The following is a 17,038-nucleotide window of genomic DNA, read 5'->3' as shown; positions in this document are numbered from 1 at the left end:
TCAACAAAATGTGTGGTACTTATATTATTAGAACATTTAAACGATGCATTGATTCCTCTGTCTGATATTTGTAGGCATACAAATAATTTCAATCATAGAAACATATGTAATGCCTTAAAGGTCTGTTGTTTAGAGCTTGTCATAGAGATTGCAAGTGACAACATTTGACAAGTTCATAATAAAATCCACTACAGAGCTGATTTTAAATTATGTTAATTGTTTTCTAAGTGATGATGTCAACAACTTTACACTCAACATTTTCAGACTCTCCAAATTGTTTGTCTGACTGTGGTTTCTAAATGAATTTTTCCAGTTTGGAAATAATTTTTCATATTATTCCGACACAAAGTAAATTATATACCACATTAAAAATGCAATAAACCAATACCCCATCTTCCATTTCCTTAGCATATATATACTTGCACACAGAGAGACTGACAGATGACATATATCCAGGTCGTAAGAACGAATAGGGAACATTATTTTTGTTTGAAGATGCAGCGAAAGCACACAAGCAGATCTTCGGTGTGTGTAACAGCCTTAAGGCATGTTGTGCACCCACCTACAGTAATCCATCCATTATCTGTACCGCTTTTCCTTTGAGGTTCGCAGAGGCAGCTGGAGCCAATCCCAGCTGACATTTAGGGACAATGGTCGCCAGTGTGCCACAAGGCCAGCACGCAGAAACAGACAACCATTCACTCTCTCACACTCACACCTATCTGTCAATTTAGAGTCTCCAATTAAGCTGATCGCCAATCTGCATGTCTTTGGACAGAGGGAGGAGGTCGGAGCACCCGGAGAAAACCCACACAGGCTGGGATTTGACCTGGTAAACCTTCTTGCTGTGAGGTCTTAAAATAAATACTAAAATACTGTTCTACTTACTTCAGATGAGGGTGCAAAATAATTTTCTCCATACACTGGATGGGACAATGACAACTGATTCGGTGTGAAACTGTCAAAGATGCCTGCAAAAATCAATGCAAGTCCCTTGCTGCACAAAATAATGCCACAAAGCTTCCAAGCAGACTTTTATTTTTATAAAATAAGACAAGATGACTCACAACACGAAATGCAAAGTGGAGGCTGCCAGTCTTCTTGTCAGTTCTGCCATTTATTGCTTATTGTGTCATATGATCTGTGATTCTCAAAATAGAAATGATTTTACATTTTATTTGCCAACACAAAGCAACTTCAACATTCAGACACCATGCTTTTCTTCCAGGCCCTGTGGGTGAAGCATGCACCTTATTGCTGTAGTCAGGCACACTGTGTTGAGGAGCGCAGGACACCTTCTTATTATTCAGTGGTGTGCTGAATATTTGTATGTATGTTTGTGTGTGTGTGTGTGTGTGTGTGTGTGTGTGTATCAAAAGGAGACGTCTGTCCTGACGGTGAGTAATGTTCTCCAGGCCTGGCGGCTGGCACTGGTCTGTCTCCCCTGCAGGTGGGAGTGAGTCACACACACATGCACGAGTACACTTTTTCATGCACACACACACATACTCGCAGTGCCACCCATTTCATGCTGACCACCTCCGTGTGCCAGCCCAGCGACCATGGCAGCCAACTGGCCGAGGAACAACTGTCTGTCTGTCTGTGAAGCAACAGCACATACCGCCACAGCGGCTACAGGCACACACACACACACATGCACACACAGTCATTCTCTCTCATTACTCACACTATTCTGACACATTCCTGTCAAATGCCAACTGACATTAAGGTGGAGAGAAGGTACCTTCCTCTCTCTGCTGTTTATTCTGTCCCCCTGTCTGTCTGTCCCCCTGTCTGTCTGTCAGTCAGCATCAAATCAAGGATTAACTGCATTTACACAAGAATAAAAATACATATTCACCCAGATTAATATCCCATCGTATCATCTGTAGTCGCAAACAGTGCAGTTACATGTACGCTGTGTTTTACTCTCATTATTCTTTTCAATTTTAGGGTTATTGCAGCATGAGTTTGCACTACACAAAATATCAGCCATTTAAAAACATTTTGACCTGGCTGCAGAATCCATAAATGCATTTTACTGGAGGGTAACGTGAACAAGGAGCCACTGCCTCCATTTCTCCAGTCTGTTTTTCAGCTTCTGCCTCAAATAATAATGTTTCTATCTATTTTGTTTTATATTTTATAACACTTTTATTGTCATTTAATGCCTGCGAGTGAACCACCTTTCTCTCTGGGGAATAACAAAGAGGATTACAAGTGAAGCTTTTCAGGTAACAATGTGTTTCACCTCACAGTTACTTCATCTGTGAGTGGACAGGCATCACAAATCATCATAGTTCCACTTTATAACATTTAACTGATGGATCTATCCGTCAGCCCTCCTGGATTTACAATGAACCGTACAAATGTTTGTGTGTGTGTGATGGTTTTTTCCATCATTTGCTAATCAGACATCATAATTTGCTCCAGCAGAATATTGAAATATGTCTGCCGGTATTTGTATCACTCCATCATAGTTGAGTAAATGAGGATGTGACAGGCATGGAAAACCCACCAGACGTGACGTGGCAGTGTGTGTGTGTTTGTGTGTATGTGTGTGTGTGTGTGTTTAAGTGCATTTTAATGATGTTCTGTGGAATCGGAGATGTATGGTTGCCTCTGAGCGCGGATAAAACAGTTGAACACAGTAATTGCCATTTACTCTCAGCTGTGCTTGCATTCCCATGGGAGAGCACAGCGCTCAGCGGGTAACACACACACACACACACACACACACACACACACACACACACACATATATATATATATATAGAGAGAGATACACATCTTAACAGCTTCTCCTCTTCTGTCTTGCTGTTTTAAGGTTTGATCCGGAACATATATGATGCTGCTCCACCATTGTGTGTGTGTGTGTGTGTGTGTGTGTGTGTGTGCTTGCCAATAGCTGAGGTCGTGCAACCACCATCAATATTACAATCTGCCCTGAAGGCAGCTGAAGGTTTCTGAGTTACTTTACCTCTTTCTCTCTATTTCGGTCTCTCAACCTAAAATAACAGAGAAGGTTTTCTTCATTTGTTCTATTTTTAAGAATTATTTTGTACAATTTATTATGTTGTGTGTAAGAAATGATGCTAAACCTAAACAGCGGAACAGAGTGTATGTGTGTGTGTGTGTGTGTGTGTGTGTGTGTGTGTGAGAGAGAGAGAGAGAGAGAGAGAGAGAGAGAGAGAGAGAAACAGAGGGGAGGTAGAGAGAGGTGTGTTTCCTGTTGTATAAATTAAGCGCACATAACTTCTCCTCCAGGTCACTGAAACAACAGAGCCGTCACCCGCCTGCCAAGTATGAATGTGGGGTGCAGAGAAGGACATAAATGACCCATTGTGAGAGAGAAAGAGTGTGTGTGTGAGTGTGTGTGTGTGTGTGTGTGTGGGTGTGTGTGTGTTGACTTTTTCTATGTCTCCAAAATTGTGATCATTTACATGCATACATACAGATGTGTGTGTGTGTTCTTCTACATATGTATAAGCATATGTGTTTTTGTAGATGTGTGTCACTGTGTATGAGTGTGTGTGCGTGTGTGTGGTGGGCCTGACTGGATTTCTCAGTGTGTGTGTGTGTGTGTGATGAGGTGATCGCTGCTTTCTATTCCCTACAGAGGAATAAAGAGAGTATTCCCCCTGAAAAAACAACAGCGCACAAAGGGTCCTTTGACAAGGCAGTGTGTGTTAGTGTGTGTGTGTGTGTGTGTGTATTGGGCAGGAGGGGGGTTAGCGTTACAGGTCTTGGACCCTCTGAACTCCCCTCAGCTGTGACCAACTGCTAGCGAGGCTTGACAATACCATGTATGTGTGTAAAGACAACATTACTCAGGCTGCGCTGGCTCCAGTCAAAAGCTAAAACCAGAACTCTGTCCTCACACTACTTTGCATTTTAATGACATATTGATGATGCAGTTTGCAAGCTCATTGCATCTGTGTTGTCCTGATTTGATTAACATTTTAGAAGGCTGCTTCTATAAGTCTTAAGTGACTTAGTGCATTTCGCTAAATCACTTTTAACAAACTGGAGGAATTTACCTTATTTCCACAAGGCCAATAACAAGTGCAGAAAACATGAGTTGCATGCTCTAACTTCTTACGCTATGAGGCTTAATGTTATCATGAGCACTCACATCGGATTCTGCTGATTTGAGGTGGTGAAAGTCTGCAGATATCCGTAGGCTCTCACTCGATCCATTGCACTCACGCATGCACCTTCCCCAGAGAAAGTGCGGAGAATCTCCGGAGTTCAGTGCCAGTCTGAAAGCAGCTACTGAGGATAACAAAAAGCCATCAAAATGCAAAATATTTTATTAAAAGTGTTTTAGAGGTGAGACCTCTCTGAAACATACGCTATCACTCAGTGCCAGGACTGAAGGATAAGTTTAAATATCAGGACATAAAGCTGCACCAATAAACATTTTTACATCAAACACTGATCAAAATATCAAGTATAAAGTAAAGGTGCTGCTCTTAGGGGACAAAAAACACACTGACTCCACAACTGACCTCTAACTCTACTGAGTATTTTATTCTTTTCATTGTTTTTGCTTTGATGACTCTCACTGCTCTCATTAGTTCTGTTATCGAAAAGCTCTGACAAATCCACTTTACACTATCTGCTCTACATCAATCAGCACTGTCAAAATTAGCAACTATTTTAAGTCAGACATTTTTCTGAGGCACTTTTACTGTCAGGTAGCTGATCCAGGTCTGAACCAAAAAGGTTCATGTCTTTGTTACATTGTTCACATTTGATCTGGTGAGTTTTAGTTTCACATTGTAATTCAAGGAGTGCACTGAAGACTTTTGTATGACATACATCTTGAACCACATCTTGAACCACGTTTTACTCTATATATTTGTGTATGTGATGAATAAAATTTGAATTTGAATTTGATTTGTTGTTTAAAAACTATTTTGTCTGAGGTGACTGCAAACGTTCCTGTGAGCCACTTCTGCTTCTTTTTCTTCTTCTATTGTCCCAACTTCATGCAATTGGTCTGAAAATCTAAACTATCCCCAAAAAATGTCTCACAATGCAAACCGGACTGATCACACCTCTCTAGGTTGTGCAAAGTTTTGGTCCATTAGTCGAGACCATGGCCTAATTTTGACTTTACACTAAACTGAAAAGTCTGAAGGCCAAGACCAAACAAGGAAGTGTAAAAGACGTATTTGTCAGGGATGAAATGTTTTTTTCCCAATTACAGCTATGACTTTATTTAACAATCTGGTTTAAATGTTTGGGTAACATTTTATTCTAATGTCAGACAGGTTTTCTTCTCTCCTCTCACTTTGCTGTCATGGTATAATGCCATGCTGCACCAGTGTCACCAAGTGTTCATAAAACAGCTGTCATCACAAAATCTCCTGTCTTGTGCCCCTGCCCTTCTCCGCCCCTGCATTCATCCGTATCTCTGTTCCGCTGCTCGCATCAAAGGTGCACCGCCGTCCCTACATCCCCCTCCATAAAGATAACGATTAGTAAAAGGTGGTCCGACAGACTGACAGACAGATATAAAGATAGATGCTTTCAATTTCCATTCAGCGCCGTGCCACACACAGGCAGGTACACAGGGATTATTTGAGAAAATTCCAGGGCATTTGTTCCAGAGTGGCACCGCGGGCCCCTGAGCACCGGCGATTCAGCTAATGTCACTGTGCGAAAGCATCAATCTGTCAACAAAACCCTACTTTGTGGGTCAAAAGGCTTTCAGCATTGCACCAAGAGACAGGAAAAAAAACAACGGCTCCACATTTCACCAATGAGTGAGAGAAAGAGGCCTCGAGTGAGACTGAAAAGAGAAAATTGTTACCATTACCTAGAAAGGCAAGGAAAGTACAGAATAGCAAGAAAAAAAATTCTCCATGAGAAGGAATAATCAAGATGGTTATTTTTCCCCCAGATACTGCTGCTCCCTAGCATTATCAAAATTGATTGTGCTTATAATTTTACAGGGGGAAATACTGAAAGAGAAAGAGGTGTGGAAGGCCCCATTGTCCGGCAGGAACGTATCAAACACTATGATATTGTAGCTGTTAAGTGGTAATTTTGTTCGGTGCAAGCAGATTGTGTTTCTCCTGCAGAATGATGCCCTTCTGTGGTTTTTTAGGGACCTTAGATGGTGAAGGGAACTCACGGACCTGATCACAACCCACACATTGTTTACATTAGATCTGGCTAGTTTTGGTTTCACGTTGTAACTTAGTGAGCGCACAAAAGAAGTTTGCATAAAATACATGCATTCTGTTGTCATCAGCAACAAGGGCTTTGATCGCTGTGTGCGTATGATGTCTGTGCATTGTCGATCCAGCTACTGTGTTCGCTAACTTTCTTTTATTAAAGTGGATATGAAATTCTGTTTGAACAGAGAAAATGAATGGACCTGTACATTTCATTAATTTTGCTGCCGCTGTAATGGAGCGTAGCTTACACGCTGGTTCAGGCAGCCAACTGTGACATGCTTCACTCTCCACCTCGCTGCTCCAATCATGTAACGTGTCTCATTTACCACAATCCTCTCTAATACAGATCTTCCAATTTGGTGGTCTGTTTAAGCTGTAAACATTTCCCATCGCTCCCTCTGCTTGCCTCCCTGTGGCTGCGTCTGTATGGCCACTGATTGATTCAGCCCCTCCACAACCCAAGCATCCACCTGTAGGCTCTGACAGAGGGGTTATGAATACTTGCACATGACTCCCATTATATCTATGTAACCATATCTGGAGGAATAATGAAGTCAGAGCGTAGATGCCAAACACTAACTATGATCTGCTGGAATAAAATGTGTTTTATTGTAAAAATCTGTCTGTATACCCACAGTTTATTTTGACAGAGAACCATTTCACAGAAAAGAGACTTGGATGCAGACACATCAGAGACAAAACAAGATTGGTGACATCAACTAAAGAAACTAAAGTTTTAATCATCAGACAAACACACACCTCTCTGACCTCCAGAGGTACTCTATCTGCCGGAGGAAGTCCCACGCAGACACTTCCTGTTGGTCCCAGGAACAATAGCTATTGTCGCACAGAGCGCCACTCTAATATGCCGTGACCTCACCTCCACGTCTCAGCCGACAATAAATCCTTCACCTTCAAATGGAACGAGTGATGATAGATTAACACAGTAATGGTCTCAAAAGCTGAAAAACAAAAGCATCTGGGTTCAATATGGGGAAGTACGTAAGACTGAAAAAAGGTTTTGTTGTTTTCGCAGCTTATTTTATAATTTTGTTACTCTGATTCTGGAATAGTTGATGTTATTTCTAAATTAGCAGCGTTCCTGGCGCCAAGGCAGAAGGACAACGGTGTCGCTGTTACTCACTGAGCTGAAATGTTTCAAATAACTCACATGTACGTACAACAAGAGCTCCAGAGGTTCCTTCTCCAGCTGCTGCACATTCCTGCCTTTAAGTCTGAAACTCCCATACACCCTTTACCCTGGGACACAACACACACCATGTCACTTCACAATTTACTGTTATTTGCAATAGGACTAGGACGGTTGAAGATGGATTTTTGTGTGTGTCCTGTTGTCATGATGATGTAGCCAAGCCAAAATTTGAACACTAGTATCTTCTATCTTCTCAGTACCAAACATACTGAGAGAAAGTTTGTAGTTTGCTCCATCACAATTGAATGACGATGTGAATCTCGGGTCATACAGAGACAAATGACAAGTCTAATTCCAACGTTTATTATCAAAGTGCCTGCATCTGTTTATTTGTATTTCTGTTTTTTTTCTCTATACTTAAAAAACACTTTGAATGAAATCAAAATAAACACCTTAATGGCACTTAATAGAACACATACCTCCACCTGCAGCCCCCCATATATTCTATCAAACTTTCACACACTCTTCGATATCAGTCCCTTAAATATGTCTGCATTTTTTTTATCTAGCTTAATTGATTATTCAATAACTGAGCTAATAATTAAGGTACTACTTCTGTCATAAATCCTGTTGCATGTGATAGAACTACCTAGTTCCCTCTTCCTCACCAGCCTGAGCTTGTTCTGACGTCCTGACTCTTGCGCTGCTACAGCTCAGTGACTCTTCCTCCACCTGCTCCAGCTCCACCTGCGCCTCCTCACCTTGATCCCTTTCTCTCTTTGAAAAAGCCTCTTAAATGCACAGCCTTCGAGTCTTGCCTCTGTGAAATAGTTTGCTGGCTACCACCAGATGCCAACATTGACAGGTAACCAGTGCTCATGCTCTCTCTCTTTCTATTTCTCTCCTGCGCTTTCACACAAAAACAAATGCACGTGCCAGAGTGATTAAAGTAGTTCACCTGCAGAAATGAAACACAGAGGATTCAGAATTTACTTGACCCAGAGCAAAAGGCATTTTCTTTAATATTCTTATTTTTGTTGTAAAAAATAAAACCTTTGGGGCTGTAACCTTGGATACCCAGGCCTAAAGATATTACTTCTTATAATAATATTAGCAATAACAACAATGATAAGAATAAGACTGTCCATCCATCCATTATCTGTGTTTAAATGATAAGTCAATGTTACACGAAAGCAAATAAATGTTCATAAAAAGAATCAAAGCAATGTAAAATGCCCAGTTCATTTTAATTGTCCTTCTACTGTTTGTCAGTGTGCAGCTCCGGATCACTCAACAGGTTTGGTCTGCATTAAAACCCAATGTGGCTGAAAGCAGCTGGTGCTTCCCTGCTGGAGGTTTTACAGAGTCTACGATCATCGTATGGAGCTCACATATATGTAACCACACAGCCGGGAAGTGCCAGACAGAACATTTACTTCCCCAGACAGTCCAGGGATTCACACTTCTGTGCTGCACCATGAAATAGATCCCAAAAAAATCTTCAGGTAACATATTGCGAGAGACGGAGAGAAAAGAGGAGTGTTGTGTTCATTAATCAGCTGATGACACAGCTTCAGTGGCCACAGCAGAGTGGGAAATAATGGAAGACGACCAAAGCACCCCTACCTTATGTTTAGCATGATCCTCCAGGGTGTTAGAAAACGGGTCCAACATTTGACAGTGCTTTTTCTTTTTTCTCACAGTGACACACAGTGCATGTTTGCACACGTGTGCATGTGTATGTTTGAGTGTGTGCGTTTCAGCATCCACTCGTCCCCATCTGTACAGAGCAGCTGCCGTCACGATGCTTCTGGGGATTAAACGCCCCTCTCAAACAAAATCTGCACCCCCTCCTCTCGAACACCACTCATCCACATCTTCACCTTTACTCCTGCTTCCATTCATCCCTCTCCTTCTCTCTATCTTCCTCTTAACATTGTTACATCCTTTTGCCAATACTGGCTTTCTCTCATTTGTCTCCCTAATAGTTTGAAGTGAATCTGCCCAAAATCCATGCGACGTGAATTCCATGTGCATGTTGGCATGTGGACTGTGATGCTGAGTGAATCATCCTGTACACTAATCAATAATTGGGCCTATAGCTGCTCTCATCAATATTTTTATAGAAACAAATGATGAGTGTAATAATGATGAATGTGGAAGTAAACTGTTTGTCATATCGACTACATCAATCTCCTCATCCGCTGGTCCAACCGTCAGTCTATCCAGCTATCCATCCGTCCCTCCATCAATCTATTAATCCATCCATCTTTCCGTCCGTCCAACCATCCATCCCTCAATCCCTCCCTCCACCCTCGCAGGATGATAAAAACAAATGTACGCTGCTTCAAAGTTATTTTTTTATTTATACATATTTATACTTGTATGAAATCAACACAGAAAACAATATATCATAGTTTTTATTTGCAGAGTCCCTGTTGACCATAATCCCATCACGTCTGAATAAGCTTGAGGTTCAACATTTGATCAGAAAATAAAATCCAAATCCGTTCAAATCCAATTGTGAGATTTGTCTCTCAACAACTTTAAAACAACATATGTCGTCAATGAACGTTTAAGATCTTAAGCTCAAATATTGTCATCAAGCTCTGAGTACTGGAAGAGATATAAATCTGTGTGCTACACATAAATGGTTATTTGAATGTCTGGTGCCTTACTTGCTAATAAAAAAAGAGGGCAAAGATGAAAGATTTGTGAAAATAGATGTGAGTCTATGTGAGTCCAACTATATGACGGAAATAGATTTGTGGATATAACAGGCGTTACATTTTTATGGTCACAGAAAAAAAGTATGCATCGAGCCAAACTGCTCCCTGTGTTCACCCTGTCAACAATCGCTCACAGTCAACGCCGGGTCCAACGACACAAACGTCCACATCTCCATGTTTACTGAAGACGATCATAGCCAATGTGAAGATTTCATTTTGATGTGGACGGGACAGATTTTAATGTGTGAAAACATGATGTGTGTGAGGGGGGAGGGGAGAAACTCAAGTGCGTGAAAGAAAAATAAGTAAATGTGTGTTTGCAGTGTGTGTGTGTGTGTGTGTGTGTGTGTGAGTGTGTAAGCATGGCTCCAGGGGTGAGTGAGTTTTATCCTACTGTCAGAGAGAATGTGTCAGATTTCAAGTCCTTTGTTCCTTGTCGCCGGAGCCTTGGCGTTGTGTCTATCCGTGTGTGTGTTTTCTGCGTGTGTGTTTGCCTGCCATCCCTGTCGGCTTTAGTCATTAGTCACTGGTTCTGTCGAGAGGCGCCTTTTTTTTCCCAAATAGTTTTGAAGTCATAAATCCATAAGCAGACAGATGTAAGCTGGAGACCAAATACAGAAATATATTAGGCATCCCCCTGGATCCAGCAAGCTGCTTGATGGGACATAAATGCAATCATATCCTTTCTCCCAAATCCCTCAGAGCTTTCACACTCTCTCTTCGCCACCACTGATAGACTATTAAGATACAGATGCAGCTGCTGTATACACTAACACTAAGTCGGCTGAGATGATTCTCATGCACACTGTGCGTCTCCTCTTAAACGTCTGTGCATCTCCTCTGGAGCATCAATAAGACGTTAGAGTGGGATATAGTAAGTATTGTGGTCCAAAGCATGGTGTGGGCTGCAGCATTGGACTGGCTGCAAAGAAAAATATAAAATGAAAGAGACATGTTGAGTTAGCACTTTTTTTTTAAGGTTACTAAGAGTGGCACGTTAGAATCAAAATGGAGAGTGAGCGAGGCGAGTTTCCGAATTAATCTGCGAGTGTGTGAAAACCAGAGCGAGATAGTTTACATCCCCAAAATGTCATTATACACCTATTACTGTAATTGAGTTTGAGAATAATACCAAATGCTTCAATAATACCAGATTACCAATTCATTATGATATGGTATAATAATAATGATGCCAGATGCTGCTGTTTTGTCTGGCGCGCAAATGAATCTAATCCAAACTGGACATCTGACAATGGAGGTTTTCATAACCCCTAAATGACTTTTCCCTTTTTTTAGTTTGTATTCATTTGAACTGATTAACTAAAGAGAAGACACAGGAAATCAGTAGCACGGTGATTTCATTAGGAAAAAAATTCCAAATTACAAAAGTCTGCCTTCTCTTTCAGCTTTTGTGTGTTTTTCCTCATATAATTTGCTCCATTGTACCCATGAAATCAAGGCATACGACTTTGTCATGGGTTAAAAATACAAATATAGTTCTGTCTCAATAGAGCAACTGAATAAAGGATACAAAAAGGAAATAGACAAACAGAAACAAAACTTAACTTTTTTGGATTGTGCTTGAGACAATACATCACATTTATTTATGTAGAATAAAAGAAATGTGTAAAAGAAGCAGCCTGACTAGAACAACAGCAGTTCCACTGTGTCAGTGCTGCCTCCGTTCTGCTTGAAGACACACACAGAGGTGGTTTTCGAACAGGAAGCACCGCCTTGACCCCTTGCTTCCTCCATTGCGCCTTGTTTATGTTCCAACGACTTCCTGCATTTCTCTGTCATTGCTCGGGGCTTGGAATAGCTCGGCTGGTGAATGGATGCACCGTGATGTCGGACTCGTCTGGCAGAACAGTGTAGAAACAGCGAGGTAAGCTGAAGGTGAGCTGGGGCTCTATAACTGGAGGCTGCTGTGGTGTCACTGCAATGTTAGTTTGCAGTCACTAGAGGGTGGTTAAGCCTGAGCTTTGTGAGCAGGATTCATCTGTGGAGATACAGCATATGACAGGAGGTAAGATTAGAAACACGTCCCATAAGTGAGCTCTCCTTTGTGAGAACCATACGTCATGCTAATGTTTCATGCTCATGCACAGACCTCAAGCAATTTTTTGTTACTTTTACATCAAAAGTTGTGGACAGTGTTAATTAAACCCCCTACAAGGTGAATGTAATTTATATGTAGGCTTGCTTGTACCTACATATTTGTTTACCTGTTCAGCCAATTCTATTCTATCCTTTTTCTATTCTATTCAGTTCTATTCTTTTTCTGTTCTGGTCTTTTCTTTTTCTATTCTATTCTATCCTATCTTAGTCTATTCTGTAAAATTCTAGTCCTTGAAACAAGAAATCTAAAGAATCTCTGCTACTTTGAGCTAAATCAAATTCATGCCTCAGAAGTTCAAGCCTTTTCTTTCGAGATCAGCATCATCCTTTTGCTTAAAGATAATGACACATGTCCATAAGTACAAAATTAATTGGAGACAAAATACTTCAGGGTGAAATTTGTCCTTGTGTGGCTTTGCAGTGAACCACCTGACTTTGGTTTCTGCAGCTATTAGACAACAGAGGAGTGATTTGTGCTTATAAGGGCTTAATGATGGGCGTCTCATCTTCAAATGATAAAAAAAGGATTCTGGATTGTGGGAAAGGGGGGCAGGGGGACCCTTCCTTGTTGCCCCAGCAGGGTGTCGTTTGGCTGGGCTCTTAAGCTTGAGGCCCCAGGGGTCTGGCACAGGCTGCCAAATCTATGGAAGGTGGATGTATTACAAGCTAAACTCAAATCAGTTACAGGCACAGTGCAATGCATGGTGTGTGTGTGTGTGTGTGTGTGTGTGTGTGAGTGTGTGCTCCTTTTGCTCTTGTTAACAATATCAAAGACAACCTGCCAAGTTATTTTAGTCAATTTTTACCGCAGAAAATCATAAATCATAAAGATAGCATTGAATATTTTTTCTCTGTATTATTGACTATATATCGTTTATTTTTTTTTGTAAGGGGTAATTTGATGGAATATATTATTGCTCATCGAAGTACTGAAATGATGATAGAGTTACATGGCATCAGAAAACCTCTGAAGAAAGCTCTGTGCTCCGTGAAAGAGGAAACTGACAATGAGACTTCTCTCAGATGAAGGATTACAGAAGTATGCTCCTATCATAGCCCTGGCTTCCTGATTCCCTTCCCTCCCACACATACAAAAAACACACACATCCGTGGAACTATGCACAGGGACGAGAGAGAGGAGGCTGGACATGATCTTGATTTGGAGCAGCTTTAAACAAATTAGGCCATTTCTGATGCCCAGTTTTGAAGAAAGAGGATCAACATGAATTTTGGAAACGTTCCCATATTACTAACCCCAAACATGGAAACTCCAACAACTCAACTGCTTTGTAAAAGAAAAAGCAGATTAGTGTGTCATATTAGCATGAAAACATGTAGGTCTTTGTTGTACAAGCAGACAAAGAGACAAACACGTAGTCAAGATTTGACATGCATTAAGTCTCAAAACTTTATGATAAACCGAAATCACAGGCTTCAGTTTGACACCTCAAAGTTCTCTATATTCTATCAAGGGAAATAATTATTGTTGATAAACAAAGACGATTTAATTTATGCAGGAATTAGCTGAAAATATATATTTTTGTTTTGATATTGTACAGGCACTGAAACTATATTTCAGCCCAGGAAGTAGAGAGGTTCGTCCTCTAACCAGAAAGTCTGTGGTTCGATCCCCAGCTCCTCCAGTGAGTGGATGCAATTGGTCAATAAGACGAGTACATATTTGTTTGAATATACAGTCCATTTAACATTTTTACATATTTGTTTATTATTGTGCTATTTGATTTGTAACTTGGTAAAAGTCTATATTCCTTCATGCCAGCAAAAGCCAACTGAACTAAAGTATGTTGGAATAATTTAAAATTGCTGTTACCAACACTGTGTTAAACAGCCAAATGACATGATTACAAAATGTATCAGACCGACTCTGTTAAAACAAAAATGCAGGTAAATATATACATTAAGATGATGAGAACTAAATATACATGATGGATAAAATAGGTGAGATTAGACGCATGTCCAGATAAACCAAATGATGCATTTGCATACTGTGACTACAATGTCAAAGTAATTGTTGAATTCATGATTGCACCTTAATGACTACATACAGGAGGGAAAAGAGATAATGGCATAAAATTAGGGCCAAACCATATCTGATTCTTAATTCCTAACTTTTATCATTTACCACACTCTTCCTCCCACAGCACCAGTCATCATGTAGAACGTCAGATAGCTTTTTGTGACTATATCAAATCGAGTTTAGACTTGAATCGAATTGAGCTAAATGGATTTCTGGAATGGGACATTTTAAAGCCGATGGCAGGAATCAAACAGGTAGACTCTCAGACGTTAAGACACACACACCTGAAGAAAGACGGAGAGAGAGAAAGAAATAGAGGGAGAGAGAGAGAGCAAGAGAGAGGGAGAGACTGTTCCCTGAGTTACCTAGCTGCTAAACACTGAGGAGAGGAGGGAGAATTTGGATTGACATCCCAGTTATTGCTCTTGACATTTGTGCATCGTTCAGGCGCATATGCACAGTAAAAGCTGCACCTAGGGGAGGCTGTGTGTGTGTGTGTGTGTGTAGATAAACCGAGCGCAGCTGAGGACAGACAGTGAATGAATAATAGTGTGTCAAATCTGACCTATGCGGTCAGTCTATTTAGATGTTCCCTCGTTTGACCACTGCTCCAACCTCCTCTCCAGCACACACACACAGACACACACACACACGCACGCACCAGCCGAGGCCTCTTGTGCGAGCCAACTTCAGCATGAGGATACGCCTATGAGTGCCTTTGTTTTCTCCAGTTTTAAAATACAGTAACTGTTGAACTGTGAAAGTGAATTGGACAGGGATCAACCATATAATATAGTTTCGACAGCCTTTGAAGCGCATCTGCTCTGCCCCCGCGCTTTTGCCGATTGCCCCAGAGCCTTTTTTCTCATCCCTGCGCAGACAGACTCTGGCATTTACAAGGTACAGTGGGCAGCAAAACGCACATTAGAAACAAGTCAGCATACATGGAGCGAGAGGGAGAGGTACAGTGAGTGAGGCATTGGGTGAATCATTCTTGTGCTCCAGTGAAACAGTGATGTATAGTAGTAAATAAAAAAGCTTGATATGATGAAACAAACAACATTTCACACAAAATAATTATCAAAGCACCATATCTACCATATCTAGATACTGCACCACTTTACCAATGTTATAAAGATTTATTTTTTAAAATATGTCCTACAAACAATATGTTTTCCTGTTGCCTGTGGATTGGAGACGCGATAGCATTTGTACACACGACCACCTCTGGAGGTGTTATGGCTGACTGCATCACAATCTGCCCTTTATGGTTCTACTTTTTAATGTGGTTCAACAATTCAAGCCAAATTAAATTGTAATGCCAGCTGTATCAATCAATGTTCATGCCTTGTATGAGAACATCTACATATGAAGGATCCACTCACTGCATTTATTATGCTCAATGTTAAGATTTGAGGAAACAATCCTGATTGGTTTCCAGGTCAATTAAAAAGTTACAGATACAAGGCTGTCTTAACTACTATCATTTGCAGTGCATAGAGCTCTCTCTGTGACCTTAAGGCCCCTCAGTACCAGCAATGTACTGTAACAGTAGCTATAACTTTTGTCTTTAGTGTTGTTGCAGAGACTATATGTATTTTAAATCATCCATCCAATTTCTGCTGCCTGTTTGGGTCCAACTCAGTTCATTGATTAATAATTTTGCAAGGAAGTGTTGTCGAACACAAGTAGAACGTACTGGAGAAACATTTTGAGATAAGGGCAATTAAATGTCAAGAAACCCTGTGTTCAGTTGCTTAGTTCTAGTGTCACACATAGACTGTATATGTTTTTTGCAAATTGGTGCTCTGTCAGTTCTTTTCTCTTTGATAATTCAAAATAAATAGTCACAGCACTGAATTTTACCCTTTTTTTGCAAATTTCAGGCTCCACACTACACATGCTCCTTGCTTTGCAAACAAAGACTTTCATGATGTCAACTTAAAACACCAGATGTATGATGGAGGCTGTATCAGTACCCAGTGGTATTATTTTGGTGATTTTACAGGACAGTATATGTAGATTGTGCAGGTGGACGACATGTCTCCACATCTTTCCACTATCCCTAAATGACGGAAAATATCCTGGATACGTCTTGCGTGTTTGGAGTCCATGCAGTAGCTATCAGAGGGGAAGCAGGGTCCTGCTGATACACAAGCTCGACCGATCCTGAGTCAGTCTCAGCTATCAATAATGATGTTTCCCTCTTTTTATAGCATCAATAGTCATTAAAACCAACCTCACCTGAAAAATTAACACTTGAACAAACACTGTGATAAGAATGACAGAAACCACCTTTGAGAAAATCAATTTGCCGTGTAGTACGTGGATTCGTGGTTAATGACCTGTACTACATTGGTGATCAAGATGCTTTGGCTTCACTTTTGGGAACCTGTCATTTCATCCATCTTTATATACAGTCTATGCTACCACGTAGACGCCTATATTTTAATCTGTTGCCTTTTGCAGGCAGGTTGGGTACAGTGGGTTTATCAGCCATGGAAGTTGCTGGAAACATGTCCGACACTAAAGGCCATTACAAGCAAAAGCACTGAGCTGAACGACACTAAAATGTTCCACAGAGCTGAGGGTCCCTGCAGCGTCTGGTGATAGCAATAGCTGACTGGTGTGCTAACCTGCTAGTCAGCCAACGGAGCCTGTCACTATGGCTGGCAGAAACTTGGCTTGCTGCAGCCGCCATGTTAGCTGAATAATAAAGCTTTGTGTGCAGTTGACATGCATAACAACTCCTGATACTGACACATTAAAAGTTGACAGTCTGCAGCTGCATGTTGCTTCAGGGCTCCGC

General features: G+C 41.0%; 1 protein-coding gene across 1 annotated transcript in view; it reads left to right on the top strand.

Moving 5' to 3' along the window:
- Positions 1 to 11,846: 11,846 nt before the first annotated feature.
- Positions 11,847 to 17,038, top strand: part of sox5 (SRY-box transcription factor 5) — a 222,283-nt gene continuing 217,091 nt past the window's right edge. The window contains exon 1 of the mRNA XM_069520277.1: positions 11,847 to 11,958. The gene's annotated coding sequence lies outside the window, so the exon portion shown is untranslated. The remainder of the gene's footprint in view (positions 11,959 to 17,038) is intronic.

The sequence above is a fragment of the Paralichthys olivaceus genome, chromosome 23 (genome assembly GCF_024713975.1).
Source record: "Paralichthys olivaceus isolate ysfri-2021 chromosome 23, ASM2471397v2, whole genome shotgun sequence".
Lineage (NCBI taxonomy): Eukaryota > Metazoa > Chordata > Actinopteri > Pleuronectiformes > Paralichthyidae > Paralichthys > Paralichthys olivaceus.
This window is presented reverse-complemented; position numbering and strand designations above follow the sequence as displayed.